Source organism: Oryctolagus cuniculus, chromosome X, assembly GCF_051225735.1.
Source record: "Oryctolagus cuniculus isolate XC-2025 breed Fujian yellow rabbit chromosome X, ASM5122573v1, whole genome shotgun sequence".
Classification (NCBI taxonomy): domain Eukaryota; kingdom Metazoa; phylum Chordata; class Mammalia; order Lagomorpha; family Leporidae; genus Oryctolagus; species Oryctolagus cuniculus.
The window spans coordinates 2116787-2136085 of record NC_142888.1 but is presented as its reverse complement, the minus strand read 5'-3'; the positions used below and the strand labels follow the sequence as shown (position 1 = coordinate 2136085).

The 19299-nt window shown below is 41.2% G+C and overlaps 1 pseudogene; it reads right to left on the bottom strand.

Moving 5' to 3' along the window:
* Positions 1-16993: 16993 nt before the first annotated feature.
* On the bottom strand, positions 16994-17112 carry LOC127485072 (5S ribosomal RNA; annotated as a pseudogene).
* Between the last annotated feature and the right edge of the window lie 2187 nt (positions 17113-19299).

Genomic DNA, 19299 nt, shown 5'->3' with positions numbered 1-19299 from the left:
CCCGAAATGGCCACAACAGCTGGAACTACACCGATCCGAAGCCAAGAGCCAGGTGCCTCCTCCTAGTCTCCCATGCGGGTGCAGGGCCCAAGTGCTTAGGCCATCCTCCACTGCACTCCCGGGCCACAGCAGAGAGCTGGACTGGAAGAGGAGCAACCAGGATTAGAACCGGCACCCATATGGGATGCCGGCTCCGCGAGGATTAACCTAGTGTGCCACGGCACCGGCCCCCTATTTTTAAATTTCTATGTGAGAGGTCTTTTAACTTTTCAAAATTTTTGTTATTAACTTCAAGTTTTATTGCAGTGTGTTCAGAAATATTTTCTGTACCAATTTTGTCTTTTGGAAGTTATCGGATTATTCTTGGTAGCCTAGTTATGTAGTCAATTTCTCCAACAATTCTTTGATACTCAGAGGAAGATACATTTTCTCTTTTCATCACGTGCAGCTCAATATATTTGTATATTGCATAGTTTGTGTCTTCTGTGGTGTTGATTTTGCTTTTGGTCATTTTTGCTGTGTCTTGGATTATCTGGAAGAGCATAAAGTTTTCAGTCAATTTGAGGATCTTTTTTATGTTAAAGGATTACTTTGCGTGTTGTTAGATGACAGCTATGTCTGTTATTGGCCTTCCCATTTTTGTGTTATTCTCTGGCATTATATTGCTTTATATTGTAATTCTTTGATATTTAACAAGGTTGTTATTGTTGGCTTACTTATTATTTTCATTTTACATTTACACACTATTTCTAATAGTCTAATAGCTATGGTTTAAGTGTTTGTCCCCTCCAAACGCATGTTGAAATTTCATTGTTATTGTAACAGTTTTAAGAGGTGAGATCTTTAAGGGGTGATTAGGTCATGAAGGCTCCGCCCTTGTGGGTGGGATTATGCTATTATAAAAGGGCCAGTTTGGCCCTTTCTTCTGTCTTGCAGTTCTACCCTGTGGTACCTGAGGATCCGAGCCGTATGCAAAACACCCTCTTGGAAGAAGAAAATGGCCTCACCAGACCCAAACCTGCTGACACCTTGAACTTAGACTCTCCAGCCTCTGGGCTGTGAGCTAACACATTTTCCTTACTCTGTGGCAGCACAAAAGAGACTCAAACGCTTTCTAAAAAGTGCGTGTTATTATGCTTCCTTGTATACAGCAACAGTCAAACTGTTTACGTCTCTTTCCTCTTGCCTCCCTCTTCTCAATACAATTTGTCTTTATTCACTTGTTCTCTGCCACTATATGAAGCACGTTTCTGGGAAAGTGTCGTGTGGGGAAGTGAAGAAAGTGGGATTTAAAACCACTAATAATTAATAGATTCAAAATTGATTGAGCACCTTTTAAGCGGCAGCCAGGCAGGTGAGGCAGCTAATGTTACTTGTAAATGAGTGGGGTCAGGTCTGTGCCCCAAGGAAACTGACAAGGCACATGATTAGGTGGCTAAGTGAGAACTGGGCGGAAACACCTGTTAAGACTCAGCAGCCAAGAGTCTTACTGTTTTAGAACTTTCACCTGGAGATTTCAAGGCACTCTGAGAAGGTGATCTGCCTGGTTACTTAAGTGCCTTACTTAATGAGCTCTATTGGGACATCTTCATAACAAGACACTATTACACAGTTAGCCAAAGAATCGCTGCTGAAATCTGAGACAAAAACATACTTAACTCATGTTTTCCTCTGGCCCAATCTTTTTTGAATTTTGTTAGGCGAAGCAGCCAATAAAACAAGCTGATATTCACAACACTTATAAAGCAGTAGTTTTTATAAGGAGAGACAGTTTTGATTCTTCCTCCATATTTTATCATAAATGTAATGATATTTTAGGAAAAGTCATGTTTGTGTACATATTGCACATGTTATTAGCACATTTTAGATATGAAGTTCACTACAACAACAAATAACCTAGACAGATGAGTTTGGAATAATGCTTTCAAATGAGGAGCGAGTAGTAGAACTAAGAAGCCCAGGCTGGGACTTCCAATGCCCAAGATCTCCCCAGCCCTCATTCTCAATTTTCTAATTGCCAATCACTCTTCCACACCTGTAAAATGAGAGCAATACCCTTGGACCAGTTTGGGGATTGAATGAGATCAGCAGGTAGAAGTCTTTGAAATCTGAAAAACCTTACATGTAAGGTGGGATGAGGGGTGTATTGGTTAGCTATTGCTATGTTAGCAAATTGCCCCCCTATATATAGCAGCTTCCAACATTCATGGTTTTTGAAGGTCAGGAATTCAAGAGTAGCTGAGTTGGGCGATGCTGGCACAAGGGTGTCGTCAGGGTGTCAAGGGAGGACTTGGTCACCTCAAGGCTCAGCTGTTGGAAAATCTGCTTCTGAACCCACGTGGCTGTTGGCAGGATTCAGATGCTGGCTGGCTATTAGCCAAACACATCAGTTCCTTGCCATGTGGGTGTCTCCATAGGGCAGAGCAAAACATGGCAACTGGCTTCCTCAAAGCAAGAGAGTGAGAGAACAAAGTATTCAAGATAGGAGTCAGTGTCTGTGTAACCTAGCCTTGGAAATGACAGCCATCACTTTTGCATGTTCTATTCAGTAGAAGCCAGTCACCAGGTCCAGCCTGCACTCCAGGGAAGGTAACCACATAAGAGCATGTGGGGAATATTGTTGACATTAACAAAAGCAGCTTTCCACGAGGGGATTAAAAATATCCGTCCATTATGCCACAGAATACGTGGGAGTGGAAAGACTTGTTTAGCATGAACCAAATGGATTACTAAACAGTTTAGAATAGGCAGCAGGTGTCACTCATTCTCATTCAGTCATTCCACAGGTATTTTGAAGTAGCGTCTAAGTGCTAGGCACTGGGCTCAGTGCTGGATGCCTTTTTGAAGGAAAATAAGGCCTGAGGCCCTCAGTTCGCAGTCCACAGGATGACTGTGTAGGTGGAATTAAACGAATAACTCATCTTAGAAAATGATAACTGTTACAGCAGAGCACAAACAGAATTGCCTGTTTCTTCCCACCACCACATCAGCCTCACCTCTCACTGTACCTACCTGCTTGCTGCCTTCTGCCTCAACCTGCACCACGAATAATATTCCTCATTTCTCTAAGACCAAAATATCCATGTGCACTGGATTCCAGGCCTTCTTGCTTACTGCATCACATCTCCTCTCATTTATTTATCCTCTTGCCGATTCATTCCCATCAGCATATAAACATAGCTCCCATCTTTTTTTTTTTTTAAAGCAATTTTAAAAAGATTATTTATTTGAGAAGCAAAGTTAGGGAGAGACAGAGAACAAGATCTTCCACTCACTGGTTCGTTCCCCAAATGGGCACAATAGCTGGAGCTGGGCTGATCTGAAGCCAGGAGCTTCCTCTGGGTCTCCCACATGGGTGAAGAAGCCTAAGCACTTGGGCCATCGTATACCTCCTTTCCAGGCCAAAAACAGAGCTGGATTGGAAGAGGAACAGCTAGGACATGAAATGGAGCCCATATGGGATGCTGCTGCTGCAGGCAGAGGCTTAGTCCACTATGCTACAGTGCCAGCCTCCTATCTCCCATCTTTAAAAGGAGAATCTTACTTGGGGCCCATGATCCCTAGTAGTTATGCATCTATTTCTCTCATTGAACATAAAATTCCTTGAAAGTGTTGCCCTCAGGGCCAGCACTGTGGCATAGCAGGTAAGCCACTGCCTCATGTGCCGGCATCCCTACGGGTGGCAGTTTGAGTCTTGGCTGCTCCACTTCTGATCGAGCTCTCTGCTATGGCCTGGGAAAGCAGCAGAAGATGGCCCAAGTCCTTGGGCCCCTGCACCCATGTGGGAGACCCGGAAGAAGCTCCTAGCTTTGGATCAGTGCAGCTCTGGCCATTGTGGCCATCTGGGGAGTGAACCAGTGAATGGGAGATACCCCCCACCACCACCTCTACCTCTCTGTAACTCTGCCTTTCAAATTAAATAAATAAATAAAGTGTTGCCCTCACTTTGGCTAGCACACTCTCCTCATCTCTCTAAAGTGGTGCTTTCCCCCTCCATGACTGCACTGAACCAGTTCTTGATGTCCTAATGGCCTGTATTTTGCCATATCCCAGGACTTCTGAACCTTGGTAATGTTGACATTTGGGGGCTGGATAATTCTTCATTGTGAGGTTCTATTATGTGCACTGCGAGATGTTTGGCAGTATCTCGGGTCTCTATCCACTAAGTGCCAGTGTCGTTCTCCGACTTAGGACAGCCACAATTATCTGCACGCTCTGCCAAATTGTCTCCGTGGGCTGGAATTGCCCACGACTGAGAACCACTGCTATTCTACAGTCCCCAATCTACTTGTCTTAGCAGTAGTTGCCAAAGTTGATTACGTACTGTTTTTATTGTGACAAAATACACCCAACATGAGCTGTGCCATTTCAACCATTCTTAAGTGTACAATTCAGAGATGTTGAGTACACGCCCTTCTAAAACACTTCTTTCACTTCTGTCATATCACATCAGCTTTGTGTTCTACTTCACCAGATGCCGCTTCTCATTGACCTTTGTTGGCTTGGGTTTCAAAACACTGGCTATTGAGTATCCCTGGTACACAGGTCTCAAGCTGCCTTTCTGTACCTGCTTATTTCTTAGGTGGTCTCATTATCTAAACCTCATTTAAATGGATGACTCCCATATTTATATCTCCAGACTTGCAAGTCTCCTCTGAGCTCCAGATGTTATATATCCAATTGCCTACCCAATACCTCTACTTTTTAAATGACTAACAGGTGTGGCACAATGAGCACATCCCAGCTCTTGATGATCCTGCCTCCCATCAAATCCACTCCTCTCTGGGTTTTGCACATTTTAGTTAAATCCATCAGCATTCATTCCATTACTCAAGGCAAAAATCTAGAAGTAATCCTTAACTCTTCTATTTCCTTCAGATGTCATATTCAAATATAACCTGAATCTGACCATTTCCATACATTTTTATCACCATCAGGCTCATCCAAACTACCATTTCTAAACCTCTTAACAGATCATCCTGCATCCACTCACATAGCTTCAGTATTCTTTACAGGGCACCAAGAATGTCACACATACACAAATACAGACTTGCAAACCTGCTCAAAACACTCCAGTGACTTCCATACTCAGTCATAATAGAATTCAAACTTGCCTAAAAGGCCCTACATTATCTTGCCCCGCCAAACTCACTCACTCAGCTTTAGCCCCACTAGCCTTCTTACCACTCTTCATAGTTTACCAACTCCTTTAAGTTTGTTTCTGTCTCAAGGCCCATGTACCTGCTCTTTCTTCAGGCTGGGGTACCTTTGTCCAGATTGTCACATAAGACATTTCTTCCTCTCATCCAGCTCTCAGCCCAAATGTTACCTGGCCTCCCTTGACCATCCCATCTTCCACCAGGGTGAGCTTCTCTTTCACCACCCTGCTTTCTTGTCTTTAAAATACCTAAAGCTAGTTGATATATTGGTGTATATTTGTTTAATGTCTGACTTTCCCAGGAGAATGTTAGTTCTGTGAATGAAAATGCTGCAGCTGTTTACCACCATATCCATAGCTCCTACAAAACAGACACTCAATAAATGCATGCTTAATGGAAGCTAAATGAAGTAGATGCATTTTTCCGTAGAGGGAAAGGAAGCAAACAACAACAAACTTTCCAGATGCTTCTTTAGTTGCAGCTAAGAACCACTTTTCTGAGTATTGATGACTACAAGAGCATTCAAAAGTTTGTGGAAAATGGAATTGAATGATATTTATTAGGGTATAATTTTTTTAAAAAAAGTTCACATATATGAGGAGTGTTCAAAAAATTCATGGAAAAATGCATATTTTAAAAATATGCATGGATTTCAAATTTTTAAGCATCAAAATAAAATCTTTTAATTGTACTTTCCATGAATTTTTTAAAAATTTTTATTTATTTGAGAGGCAGAGTTAGAAAAAAGGGAGAGACAGAAAGGTCTTCCTTCTGCTGTTTCACTCCCCACATGGTTGCAGAAGCCAGGAGCTTCTTCCAGGTCTCCTGCGTAGCTGCAGAGGCCCAAACACTTGGGCATCTTCCACTGCTTTCCTAGGCCATAGCAGGGAGCTGGATTGGAAGAGGAGCAGCCAGGACACGAACTGGCACCCATATGGGATGCTGGCGCTGCAGGCAGAGGCTCAGCTTGCTATGCCACAATGCCAGCCCCTCCATGAAATTTTGAAGTACCTTGATAGACGGATAAATAGATCATAGATAAATATTTGAGCTTGAATTTCCTTTGCACAAAACATTTGGTCCTTGCACAAGAACTTTGTTTTATCTAACAAAATTTAAAACATTATAGTCTGGTATGACTAAATCTTTAAATATAAAAGTAACAACCCTTCAATGGAGCAAATAATTACCATGGCAAGAAGCAATGAAGACAATGAAGCAGTTTCACTTTTATGGGGAAGTGATAAAAGCAGAAAGGTGTTGCCACCATTATGTGGAAGGTGAAATGGGGAAAGCAGAGTATGCATGGTACACTGGGTATGAAGTGCCTTGGCTCCAAGCCTGTCCTTCCATACTCTTTGCAGTGATTCTTGAACTCTGAAAAATGCATTACTCCTTTGTATCTGGCTTCCTATTATGTTCAGCTAACAGAGAGCACTGGAGAATGATTAGATAGCAGGAAAAGGACAGAGTGGACTTTTTTATTTTTATTTTGCTTGCTGTGTCTGTCAACAGGAAATATTTATAATATATACAATATATTATAACTATTTTAATTTTAATTATGTAAGATATATTTATATCATATATAATATAATATCAACCACTGGTTGATGTTGGGAATACACGGAAATAGACACTCAGAAAAAGTGAATAACTTCCCCAAGATCAAGGTCAATTTGAGACATTTTTACTCTTTTTTTAAAAAGATTTATTTATTTATTTGAAAGGTGGAGTTCCAGATGCAGAGAAAGGGATAGGTCTTCCATCCGCTGGTTCACTTTCCAAGTGGCTGCAACGGCTGGAGCTGAGCCAGTCTGAAGTCAGGAGCCTGGAGCTTCTTCTGGGTCTCCCATGTGAGTGCAGGGGCCCAAGGACTTGGGCCATCTTCTACTGCTTTCCCAGGCCATAGCAGAGAGCTGGATCAGAAGTGGAGCAGCCAGGACTCGAACCAGTGCCCATATGAGATGCTGACTCTGCAGGTGGCAGCTTTACCTGCTATGCCACAGTGTCAGCCCTTCTCACTTCTTTTGAATTTCATTATTTCCTACTATTTGTTAACACCCTCAATGGATTGGATCATGTTTGACACGAAAGACAGTGTCCTGAATCCATTTTAAAAATCTCATCAATGCATCAATCCCATTTATTCAGCAGGCACAGGACGTGGAGCCCTTGGAGGAGGGCACTGTAAATAGATACTGAGGCACTTTATCAAGTGCTGAGGAAGAAGAGAACGTGATCTCTCCCCTCTTCCCTCCCTCTCTCTGCCTCTCGTGTGTGTTACAGATTCACAGGCACACACCTGGAAAACAGCTGGGGAAGCTACTGTCAGAATGTAGTAAGTAGAAGTCAGGGATGCTGCTAAATATCCTACAGTACACAGACAACCTCCTCTCAAAAGGTCAATATTTTGAGAGAGATTTCTCAAAGATTTTGAGAAACCCTGACTTAGACATCTTTATCAGTTTTTTTTTTTTGATAGCATATAACAGAAAATGTTTGCTTAGACAAAGAAGGCACTTATTTTTTTTTCCTACAAGAAGTCCAGAGGTAGCCTGCCAAGGACTAACTAGTGTTGCTTCAAAGACAGTCAAATATCAAGTCAAATATCTATCAAATATCAAGACATCTTCTAGTTTTCTGCTCCATCAGTTACACCTGGTTATTAACCTCATAGCTACAAGGTGATGACTGAACCTCCAGACATCATATACAAGAATAATAAGGGAGAGCAAAGTGCAAGTGACTCAATCCAGCAGTGTGGGGAACCATGGCTGGCTATGGGCCCACATGCTAAGGCTTAGCTTGCTGACTGTTTGCAATAGTTACTGCTGTGTGGATGTTTATGGTTTCTGTTGAGCTGTGATATCGGGACCGTTTCATAACCCCAGGCTAGAGTCAAAACAACTATGGCCTTGGGGCTTCCTGTACTTCTTTTCCCACTGACCAAGGCTGAGAAAACACCAGGTGGAAGCTTGTTGTTAGCACCCGAGTCGCCTGCTACGTGACCAGGAGCTTGATTGGATGAAGGCGCATGATCACCTTTATGGTTGGACAAGGAGTGCATGGACTGTGCGTGATCAGGCACCCGATTGGAGCACCGCCGCATGGACTGTAGCATGGACTAAGCTTGCATTACGTGCTTCTGCAATGTTATACTATATAAGCCGTTCTTGTTGTAGTAACGGGAGCTTCCCCTTTCTTTCAGAGCTCCCCTTGCTCAAGGGTTTCTCTTTCTATCCTGTTTAAATAAAGTCTACTGAAGACCGATAAGCTGCGAGCAACGTCGTTCCTTTGTGGGCAAGGGAGCGACACAGCAGAATCTGTCCCTTTTTGTCAGAAAAAACCTCAATAGCTTTCCCAGAATTTCTGCTTTTTTATTTTAGAATGGAGTTTCATGTGCACCACTAAGAGCAAGGGAGTCTGTGACAGTGGGAGTGTTAGCTATGTATGCCATTGCTTTAAATAACAGTGAAGTTCCATTCATAAAAACAAGAGTAAACATATATATATTGGACAGGTAACTAGTAGTGTCTGCCTCACCTTTACACTTTAAAATGAACTTTAGAAGGTTAAGGGGTATATATTTCTTTGATTAGATAAATTACATAAAAATCAAGACATACTTTAAGTTATGATAGCATGAACTGGATTACCTGTAATGGTGTACCACATAGGTGCTGAGAAACTGAATTTCAAGTATGTTGTTATACTCGTCAGGTTAGATTGTATCATGCTGTGAGAACGAGTGGACCCCCAAGCCAGAGTAGCTTACTCCTACATGGTTAGCTTTCACTCATGCTGTATGTCCATTATATCTTACCACAGGCTTTGCTCCATGCTGCCTTCATTTTAGAACCTTGACCAATGGTGAAGCTATGGGCAGCTAAATGACTACTGGTTGTCGGCCACGACTGTTGGCAGTGAAAAGACATGGTAAGTCATCTGATCACTTTTAAAGCTTCTGTTTGGGTGTGATTCATGTAATTTCCACCTGTATTTTGTAGGCCAACACAACTCTTATGACCCCTCTGGAATTCACTGAAGTGGATGGGGGGCAGGTACCCACTGAGAGAGGTGTTAGAAGGAGGAAAATCAGATATAATCGACTACAGTTAGATTTTCTCCTTGGTGTATAACACTGTATAATGAATGAGATTCATTCTGTTTCATAGATTTCACCCCTTCTGGTAAAAATATTGGCTGTGAGAACATAGCAATTATTTAAAAGCCATATTCAGGGGAAAAAATCCTACAATGTACCACTTTAATCACTCATTCAACAGATATTTATTGATTTTCTTCTATGTGCTAGGCACCTGCTTCATTACAAAGAACCCTCCTTTGTCTCGGGGAAGAGTCAGACAAGCTGACACTAAGAATGCAGAACGCACAGGCAGAGCAGGGGGACCTAACTCAGACTGGGTCAATTAAGGAGTTATTCCCAAGTAAGATGATAAAGGTTTTTGAAAGATGAGTAAAAATTATCTAGGGAAAAAAGGGAGGAAATAGCAAACAATACCTAATATTTCACTGAAAAGCTCTTCACTGGTCTTCACAAAAGGCCAGTGTGCCAGTTGGGACCTTTTCTATTCAACATTGTATTGTGCAGTGAGACAAAATGAGGAAGTAAAAGGTATGAGGTTTAAAAAAAGAAAAAAAACTGTTTTGTAGATGATATAATCATTTGTAAGTATTATTGTGTGTGTGTAGATAATCATAAGAATCTGAAATAAATGATTTAAGTATATAAATGAATTTAGCTATGTTAAAAGAGTCAAAATCAGCTTATAAAATAACTTGAGTTAGTATGTACTAGCAACAAACTTGTAGAAGATAAAATTTTTAAAATGATCTCATTTATAAAGGGGTAAAAACATCAGCTATCTGAGAATAAATCTTACCAGAGATTCTCAAGAACACCATAGGACCAAATGTACAAAAGTTATCTGAAGATATTAAAGAAGAAAATAAATGGCTAGATATATCTTGGTTTAAAAAAGTGGCAAAGGACTCAATACTATAATAAGGTCCTGAAATCGGTACAGAAATTCAATGCAATACCAATTGTTTTTCTTAAGCAGGAACTGGACAAACTGATTGTAATTTTATATGAGAACATAAACTCTTTTTTTTAATTCTTTTTTTTTATTTTTATTTTTGACAGAGTGGACAGTGAGAGAGAGAGAGAGAGAGAGAGAGAGAGAGAGAGAAAGGTCTTCCTTTGCCGTAGGTTCACCCTCCAATGGCTGCCACGGCCGGCACACCACGCTGATCCTATGGCAGGAGCCAGGTACTTCTCCTGGTCTCCCATGGGGTGCAGGGCCCAAGCACTTGGGCCATCCTCCACTGCACTCCCTGGCCACAGCAGAGAGCTGGCCTGGAAGAGGGGCAACCGGGACAGAATCTGGCGCCCCGACCGGGACTAGAACCCGGGGTGCTGGCGCCACAAGGTGGAGGATTAGCCTAGTGAGCCGTGGCACTGGCTAAATATATGCTTGATTTTAAACAAGGTTGTGTGGAGGAAGCTTTTGATGCAAATAGAGATAGAGGCAAATATTGGGTTAATATTCTTTGAGGAGATAGAAATATATGGGATCCAGAATGTAAATTGTCCTATTGGAGAAGGAAACTCATTTTTTTCTGACACCGTAAGAAAGAGAATGAGTGGGATATTGGAGTAGGTTGATTGATGGAATTTCCTCTTGATGCTCTCTATTTTCTCAATGAAGTAGGAGGAGGAAGTGACAGTTAATAAGAGGAAAGATGGCAAAAGTAATGTATTAAGCCTTGTGGGGAGAACTTGGAACATTCATTCAGGGAATTGAGATAAGAAAAGGCTTAGAGGGTTATAAAAACATTTTCTGAGTATCATGGGAAACCCCACTGCATTTAAAGTCATTGATGTGTAAGCTGAGTCTTTATATTTGGTTAGTTTCTAATAATAAGAATGAGCATAGCAATAGAGATTACAATATGCTAATCACTATTCTTACTATTATATCAACGCTCACAATAACCTAATAGTTAGCTACTGTTACCCTGATTTTACTGGAACAAAGAAAAGTGAATTGCCTGAGGTCACACAGCTAGTAAGTGCTGGAGCTGGGATCCCATCCTAAGCAGCCTAGACTCAGAATCCACTTCTTCAGAGAAAGAGAGAGAGAGAGAGAGAGAGAGAGCGCAAGAATATTTTTGGTTTAGTAAAAACAGCTATGTCTTCTCTGATTTATTAGTATTAAATACATTTTAATTCTACTTGCATATATTTTCCTCAACTTTATACAGACCAAATAAGCTAACAATACTTTTACTTAATGTTTAAAATTATAAAAAAATGTAAATCTGTGTGAATTAAGTTGTCATTACTCTGAAAAAAACTTTTATTTCAGCAGCAGTTATATTTTGTACTATGTTAGCTTAAAGATAATTTCCAAGATCTTAAGCTACCCTAAAATACGGAGATAATAATAAATTGAGTTAATTAATGAAGCACTATTGGATAGTGAGATCACAGAATTAACAAACATAATTTTATGTGTATAAGATTTCACTCTTTGTACGCCACAGAGAGGCTGTATCTTTGGGCCACATTGATGAATATGTTAATTTTTGTCACTTTGAGAAGTTATGAAAGGGAAGTACACTGTTGGAGAAAGCTGTATTATAAGTTTGACTTGTCTACTAAAATGCTTGTGTAGGACCAATGCTTGTGTAGTTACCCACCCGCTTCTGCTTTTCCTCAGGAAGTAGACGTTAATTACTTCTGTTACAGGGTAGAATGAATGTGAGTGGTTTTGACTTCCCTGGGAGAAACTGTGCCATAAAAATTCACCTGTGCGTGTGCCTTTGTTTCTCAAGGACAAAGAGTACTTTTGCCTAAACACAGTACTATTCAGCTTTTTTGGTGTTTGAATCCCTTGACACTTTGGGAGCTTATTGTGGCCCCCCAAAGAAATTTTTTGTGTGTGAATTAACAGTCCATACTTACTTCATTAGAAGTGAAAACAGAGACATTATAAAATGACTTATCTATTGATTCATTTAAAGATAGTGATGATGAACTTGTTGAATTTTAACATCATGAGGTTATGAAATTAGTGCTTTTTTTTGAGGAGAGACTTATGGGCGCTATTTTGTTTTTTCTTTTTTTCCTACCAGAAACCTTTTATTTAAGGTACACAAACTTCATGCATTTTTAAATACAACTTTAAGAGCACAGTGATAGTGATTCTTACCACTATACCCACCCTCCCATGTCCACTCCCACCCTTCTTCCTCTTCCCTCTCCTATTCCCATTCTTATTTTTTACTAAGATCTGTTTTCAATTAACTTTATACACAGAAGATTAACTCTATACTAAGTAAAGATTTCAACAGATAGTATGAAAAAATCCTGTTTCTCAACAGTGTTTTTTATTTCTCTCTTGATTCCTTCAATGATCTACTGTTCACTCAGGAGCATATTGTTCGCTCTTCATGTGTTTGCATATGTTCTGGAAACTTGAGTTGTTGATCTCCAGCTTCGTTCCACTGTGGTCAGAGAAGATGGGATGTTATGATTTCAATTCCTTAGAATTTGCTGAGACTTGCTTTATGGCCTGGCCTGTGGTCTATCCTAGAAAAAGTTCCATGCACTGGTGAGAAGAATGTGTATTCTGCAACAGCAGGATGAAAAGTTCTGCAGATATTAGGTCCATTTGGTCTATAGTGTTGATTAACTATGTTTCCTTGCTGACTTTCTGTCTGGTTGAACTGTCCATTGCTGAAATTGGGGTATTGAAATCCCCCATTACTATCATATGGGAATCCCTCTCCCTTTAGATCCATCAGCATTTCTCTTTTTTTCTTTTTTAAAATTTTTTAAAGATTTATCTATTTTATTTGAAAGGCAGAATTATAGAGAAGCAGAGGTGTGGGGTGGGGGGTGGGAAGGAGGGAAGCAGGGAGGCCCTCCATCCACTGGTTTACTCCCTAACTAACTGCAACAGTCGAAGCTGCGCCCATCCAAGGCCAGGAGCCAAGAGCCTCCTCCAGGTCTCCCACATGGGTGCAGGGACCCAAGGACCCAGGCCATCTTGTACTGCTTTCCCAGGCCATAGCAGAGAGCTGGATCAGAAGTGGAGCAGCCGGGACTCAAACCGGCACCCACATGAGATGCCGGCACTGCAGACGGCGGCTTTACCCATTACACCACAGCGCTGGCCCGCCCTCCCTCCCTCCCTTCCTTCCTTCCTTCCTTTGGGGGGGGGGGGCTTCCATCTTCTGGTTCAGTACCCTGATGTCTACAATGGCTGGAGCTCTGCCAATCTGAGTCAGGAACCAGGAGCTTCTTCTGGGTCGCTCACAGCACTCCAAGTCAGACTCATGCCAGGCTCCTCCCATGGCTTTATCACCAGTGCCTTGGGCTGCTGCAGTCTGGTCTCCTCTCACTCTCCAAAGCTGGTGCTGAGGCTCTAGGCTGCTGGGCCCTGAATTGTGCATATCCACACCCTCCACATAGGGCCAGAGTGTCCCTTTGATTTGTGTGGAGTTTGTTCTGTCGTTTTCTCCCTAACTCTTTTCTGAGATTGCACTCTTACCATGTTCAAGTATCTTTCCCTTGAAATTAGTGTTGACTTTGCAGATGCCTAAGTTCTGTTCTAAAGTGTCAGTTTGTTCGAGAATATGAAGGAGCTGATGAATGACAAATCTTGAAAAGTAAATTTTATTTGCCATGGTTTATAATATCTGAGTGTGAATAGGAAAGTTCACTCACTCTTGATGGGCTTGCTTCCTGGGGTTACTACTCATTGCCTTTGCCTATAATAGAAAGGGTTACTTTTTACTTTCCAAGTAGCAGAGATTCTGAGTTCAACCACAATAATTTCCTGTGCTGTGTGTTGCTTTATTATATACTTTACAATGTAAGAAGCAAAAGAACAAATGTTTCTCATTCCTCACTTAGGAAATAACAGATTCTTTACAATCATACTAACTTCCTATTCAATTTTAAATGTTTTATTGACTCTTTGATTAAATAGATAACCAGATTTGTTTCTCAGGCACACACCCACGATCTTAATCAAATGTCCAGCTCTCCTCTGACAATTTCATTGATTTTTGACATCCCCGAGTCATATCTTGAATATAGAAAAAGTCAGGTAAATTTTTCAGCATATCTTTTCCACCTAAACGATCTTTCAGATTTCTTAGAGAGCTCTGGAAAATGACAGATTTGTTCTTTCATGTTACAAAAAAGATGCTATAGATAATTCAGTTTCTTTATTAGTTAGTAATGAGTTGCATGAAGAGTGTAAGGATATAAAAAGATATTCAGCTTTCCCTATGTTAAAAATGTATAGGAAAGTGTCATTAATATAAATATTTTAGAATTTTATGCTTTATGATAGGTTTCTAGAAATTCATCAATGCCCTAGCCATCCATCATATTTCTGTTTATCAGACCTTGGCATAGTGTAAGGCAACAACAGTATAGTGTTATCCATCATAATTTCAGTTATTTAAAATGTTAGCAAGGCCACAATCTTAGTTCTATAATATGAGTGGAGCATCTTCTAGATCAATGGACTTAAGCTGGAGATACATATCAGACATACTTATGGATTTTTATAAAAATACAGGTATCAGCCGGCGCCGTGGCTCAATAGGCTAATCCTCTGCCTTGAGGTGCTGGCACACACACCGGGTCTAGTCCCGTTCGGGTCACCGGATTCTGTCCCAGATGCCCCTTTTCCAGGCCAGCTCTCTGCTATGGCTCGGGAGTGCAGTGGAGGATGGCCCAAGTGCTTGGGCACTGCACCCGCATGGGAGACCAAGAAAAGCTCCTGGCTTCGGATCAGCGTGATGCGCCGGCCGCAGCGCGCCGGCCGCGGCAGCCATTGGAGGGTGAACCAACGGCAAAAAGGAAGACCTTTCTCTCTGTCTCTCTCTCTCTCACTGTCCACTCTGCCTGTCCAAAAAAAAAAAAAAATACAGATATCAAGAATCTATTCCAGATTTACTGAACCTCTTTAACTTGTCTCAGTATATACTTAGTATAGATTTAGAGTATGTGGGGAGCAACCGAGACTAGACTAAATTACTGGAACTAGGACTGATTCTATGCATCTGATCTCCCACAATATGGCGCTGAGAGACAGCAAACAACTTCCACACAGCTGCCTCACCAATTTAACTAACAAGCTGCAGGAGCTGATCCTGCTCCTGTTTGGAGGAGAGCAGCGTGCTTGGCGTGTGGGCAGCAGAGTTGGGATTGGTGGAAGAGGACTATAAAGGAGGAGAGAAACATGCACCGGAGAACATCTGAGGAACATCTGAGCGACCCCTGAGAGAGCCGGCTGGCGGTGTGCCGCCCCTCCACGGAGCCGGGGGAGGGGGGCTGGCAGCTAACCCAGGACAGTGTTGTTCCCCCGTGAATGGGGGAGCGACGAGTACTTTTTTTTAAAATTTATTTTTTATTTTTTTATTTAAAAAAATTATTTTTATTTTTTTATTTTTTTGACAGGCAGAGTGGACAGTGAGAGAGAGAGACAGAGAGAAAGGTCTTCCTTTGCCATTGGTTCACCTTCCAATGGCCATTGCAGCCAGCACGCTGCGGCTGGCGCACCACGCTGATCCGATGGCAGGAGCCAGGTACTTCTCCTGGTCTCCCATGGGGTGCAGGGCCCAACACTTGGGCCATCCTCCACTGCACTCCCGGGCCACAGCAGAGAGCTGGCCTGGAAGAGGGGCAACCAGGACAGAATCCGGTGACCCGAACAGGACTAGACCCGGTGTGTGTGCCGGCACCACAAGGCGGAGGATTAGCCTAGTGAGCCGCAGCGCCGGCCAATTTTTAAAATTTTTAAGGTAAACAAATTTCATGTATTTCTTATTTTTTTCTTTTCTTTTTCTTTTTCTTTTTTTTTCTTTTTTTTGACAGGCAGAGAGGACAGTGAGAAAGAGACAGAAAGGTCTTCCTTTTTGCCATTGGTTCACCCTCCAATGGCCACCACAGCCAGTGTGCTGCGGCCGGCGCACCGCACTGATCTGAAGCCAGGAGCCAGGTGCTTTCCTTGGTCTCCCATGCGGTTGCAGGGCCCAAGGACTTAGGCCATCCTCCACTGCACTCCCGGGCCACCGCAGAGAGCTGGCCTGGAAGAGGGGCAACTAGGACAGAATCCGGCGACCCGACTGGGACTAGAACCCGGTGTGTGTGCCAGCGCCACAAGGCGGAGGATTAGCCTAGTGAGCCGTGGCACCAGCCCATGTATTTCATATATACTAATTTGGGAGCATAGTAATACTTGCCACCCTACCCTTCCTCACCTCATGCTCCCACTCTCCCTCCTCTTTCCTTTTATATTCTTCCTTTAATTTTTACAATGATCTCTCAGTTTATTTTATACTCAGAAGATTAATCCAACACTACATAAAGAAAACAACAGATAGTAACAAGAAAAAACCACTGTTCCTCAACAGTAGAGACAAGGGCTGTAAACAATCATTGAATCTCAAAATGTCAATTTAACTCATATATATTACATTTTTTCGTACTCTTAGTTACCACAGGTCAATGATAACATATGTTGTTTGTATTTTGGGGAATGGCTTATTTCACTGATTATAATGGTTTCCAGTTGTATCCATTTTGTTGTGAAAGACGGGATTTCGTTCTTTTTTATTGCTGAGTACTATTACATACAATATATATACCACAATGTGAACCATCCTCTGTGGCTTTCCCTGGCCATAACTGGGAGCTGGATTGGAATTGGAGCTGCCGGGACTTGAACTGGTGCCCATATGGGATGCTAGGGTTTAACTTGCTGCACCACAACAAGTTAAAAAGCCTACAGCACCTGGTATTCCCAGGAAGTCTCCCATCCAAGAACTAACCAGGCACAACCCTGCTTAGCTTCTGAGATCAGACGAGATGGGGTGCATTCAGGGTGGTATGGCCATAGACACTTTTTTATATATTAACTTCTTTAAAAGAGTTATTTATTTTGAAGACAGAGTTACAGAGAGGTTGGGGGGCGGGGGGAAGTCTTCCATCCACTGGTTCATTCCCAAATGGCCCCTATAGCCAGAGCTGGGCCAATCTGAAGAAAGGAGCCAGGATCTTCTTCCAGTCTCCCACATGAGTGCAAGAGCCCAAGCACTTAGGCCGTCTTCTACTGCTTTCCCAGGCTATAGCAGAGAGCTGGATCGGAAGTGGAGTATCTGGGACTCCAACGGCGCCCATATGAGATGCCAGTACTATAAGTGGCAGCTTTACCTGCTACAGCACAGCACAAGCCCTTCTTTGTCTCTTTTAATAGTTTTTGTGTTTAAGTACATTTTGTCTGATATTAGGGTGGCTATCCCTGCCCTTTTTTGCTTTCCCTTAAAACAGAATATATATTTTTATCCTTTGACTTCCAGTGTGTGTGTATCTTTGCTGGTGAGGTGTGTTTCTTGTAGATTTGCTTTCTTGTAGATAGCAAATAGATGGTCTTGTTTTCTAATCCATTCATCCAGTCTGTATCTTTTAACTGTAGTGTTGAGGCCATCTGTATTCAATGTGACTATTGGTAAGTAACAACTTGGTCCTGTTATTTGCCCATAAATATTCCTATTGTTTGCTTTGGACTTCTTTTGTACTTTTACTAGGAGATCTTTTGCCTTCACATTATTTCATAATGATGATTATCTTTCTGTATTTCTGTGTGTAGTACATCCTTAAGCATCCTTTGTGAGACTGGATGTGTGGTGACAAATTCTTTCAATTTCTGTTATGGAGGGTCTTTATTTCACCTTCATTCATAAATGATAGGTTTGCATGGTTCAGTATTCTGGATTGACAATTTTTTTCTCTGAAGACTTGAACCATATCCCTCCATTCTCTCCTATCTTGTAGTATTTTTGATGAAAAATCAGCTGTAAGTCTAATTGGAGATCCTCTGAAAGTAATCTGGCATTTTTCTCATGCACATTTTAGAATCTTTTCTTGAGTGTTTAACTGTTGAAAGTTTGACCTTCTATGCTGATCCATGGCTTCCCTATTCCTTCTGTAGACTTTCCATTGCAAACTTCTCTCCAACTCTCCCCTGGGAATGCCCTTCTCTGCTTTTCTTCTGCTTTTTCCCCCTGTTCAAAAGCAGCATGCCTTTTCCCTACTCAGCCATCTTGGAATCCCTGGAATATGCTTGTTACATCATACTCATTATGTTGTATGAATACTGTATGTCTCAAGATTTTTCCTTTTTAAAAATTATGTTTATTTTTGTGTTCATTCATTTTTATGCAGCAACTTTTTATATATAAAAAACTTACAACCCTTTTATATATAAAGATATTTTGTATACATTTTTGAAATGATTTTCTTCTTTGCTTTTTATGTTCCAGAAACAAATTACCTGTCTTTGTCAGTTGTGTGATTATTATAACCTCTTACCAGCTCTTTCACATATGAAAATTTTAGTAGAAGGTTATTTCCAGTGAAAGTCTCTGCACTCTACAGATAGTTTAGGTTTTATTCCAATTCTATGCTATAAGCTGTAAGTTGTGTTCAAATTATTGACATATAAAAAAAAGGACCTTGGGAACTGGCTTCCAACGGCATTACTTAGACAACTTTGAGATCATGTCAGTGGACTAAGGATTTCCAGAACTTTTTTGAAAGAAGCATATGGTATCGTGATGTTCCTGAACCAAGACCCAAAAATAGGAACTAATTACATAGGACTGGATGAACTGATGAGAGAAATGTTATTATGTTTACTTGTTTGAAATAAAGCTAGATTTCTTTGGAATAAAGTTGTTTTAATGTTTTTCCTTGTAAATAAGACCTTTCTCTTTCTATTTAAGCTATATGTAACTCATAACACTTCAAAACAGCTTTTCTGAGACATAATTTATATACCATACAATTTATCTATTTAAAGTATACAATTCAATGATTTTTAGTACATTCGCAAAGTGAAGATCATCATCACCACAATCAAGTTTAGAACATTGTTCATCACCCTAAAAAGAAGCTCTGTAGTCCTTAGCAGTCACTCCTTTGTCCCTTATCACCCTAAATCCTTGGCAACCACTAATATAATTTCTGTCCCTGCAGTTTTTCTTATTCTGAGCATTTCATATAAATGGAATCATGCAACATGTAGTC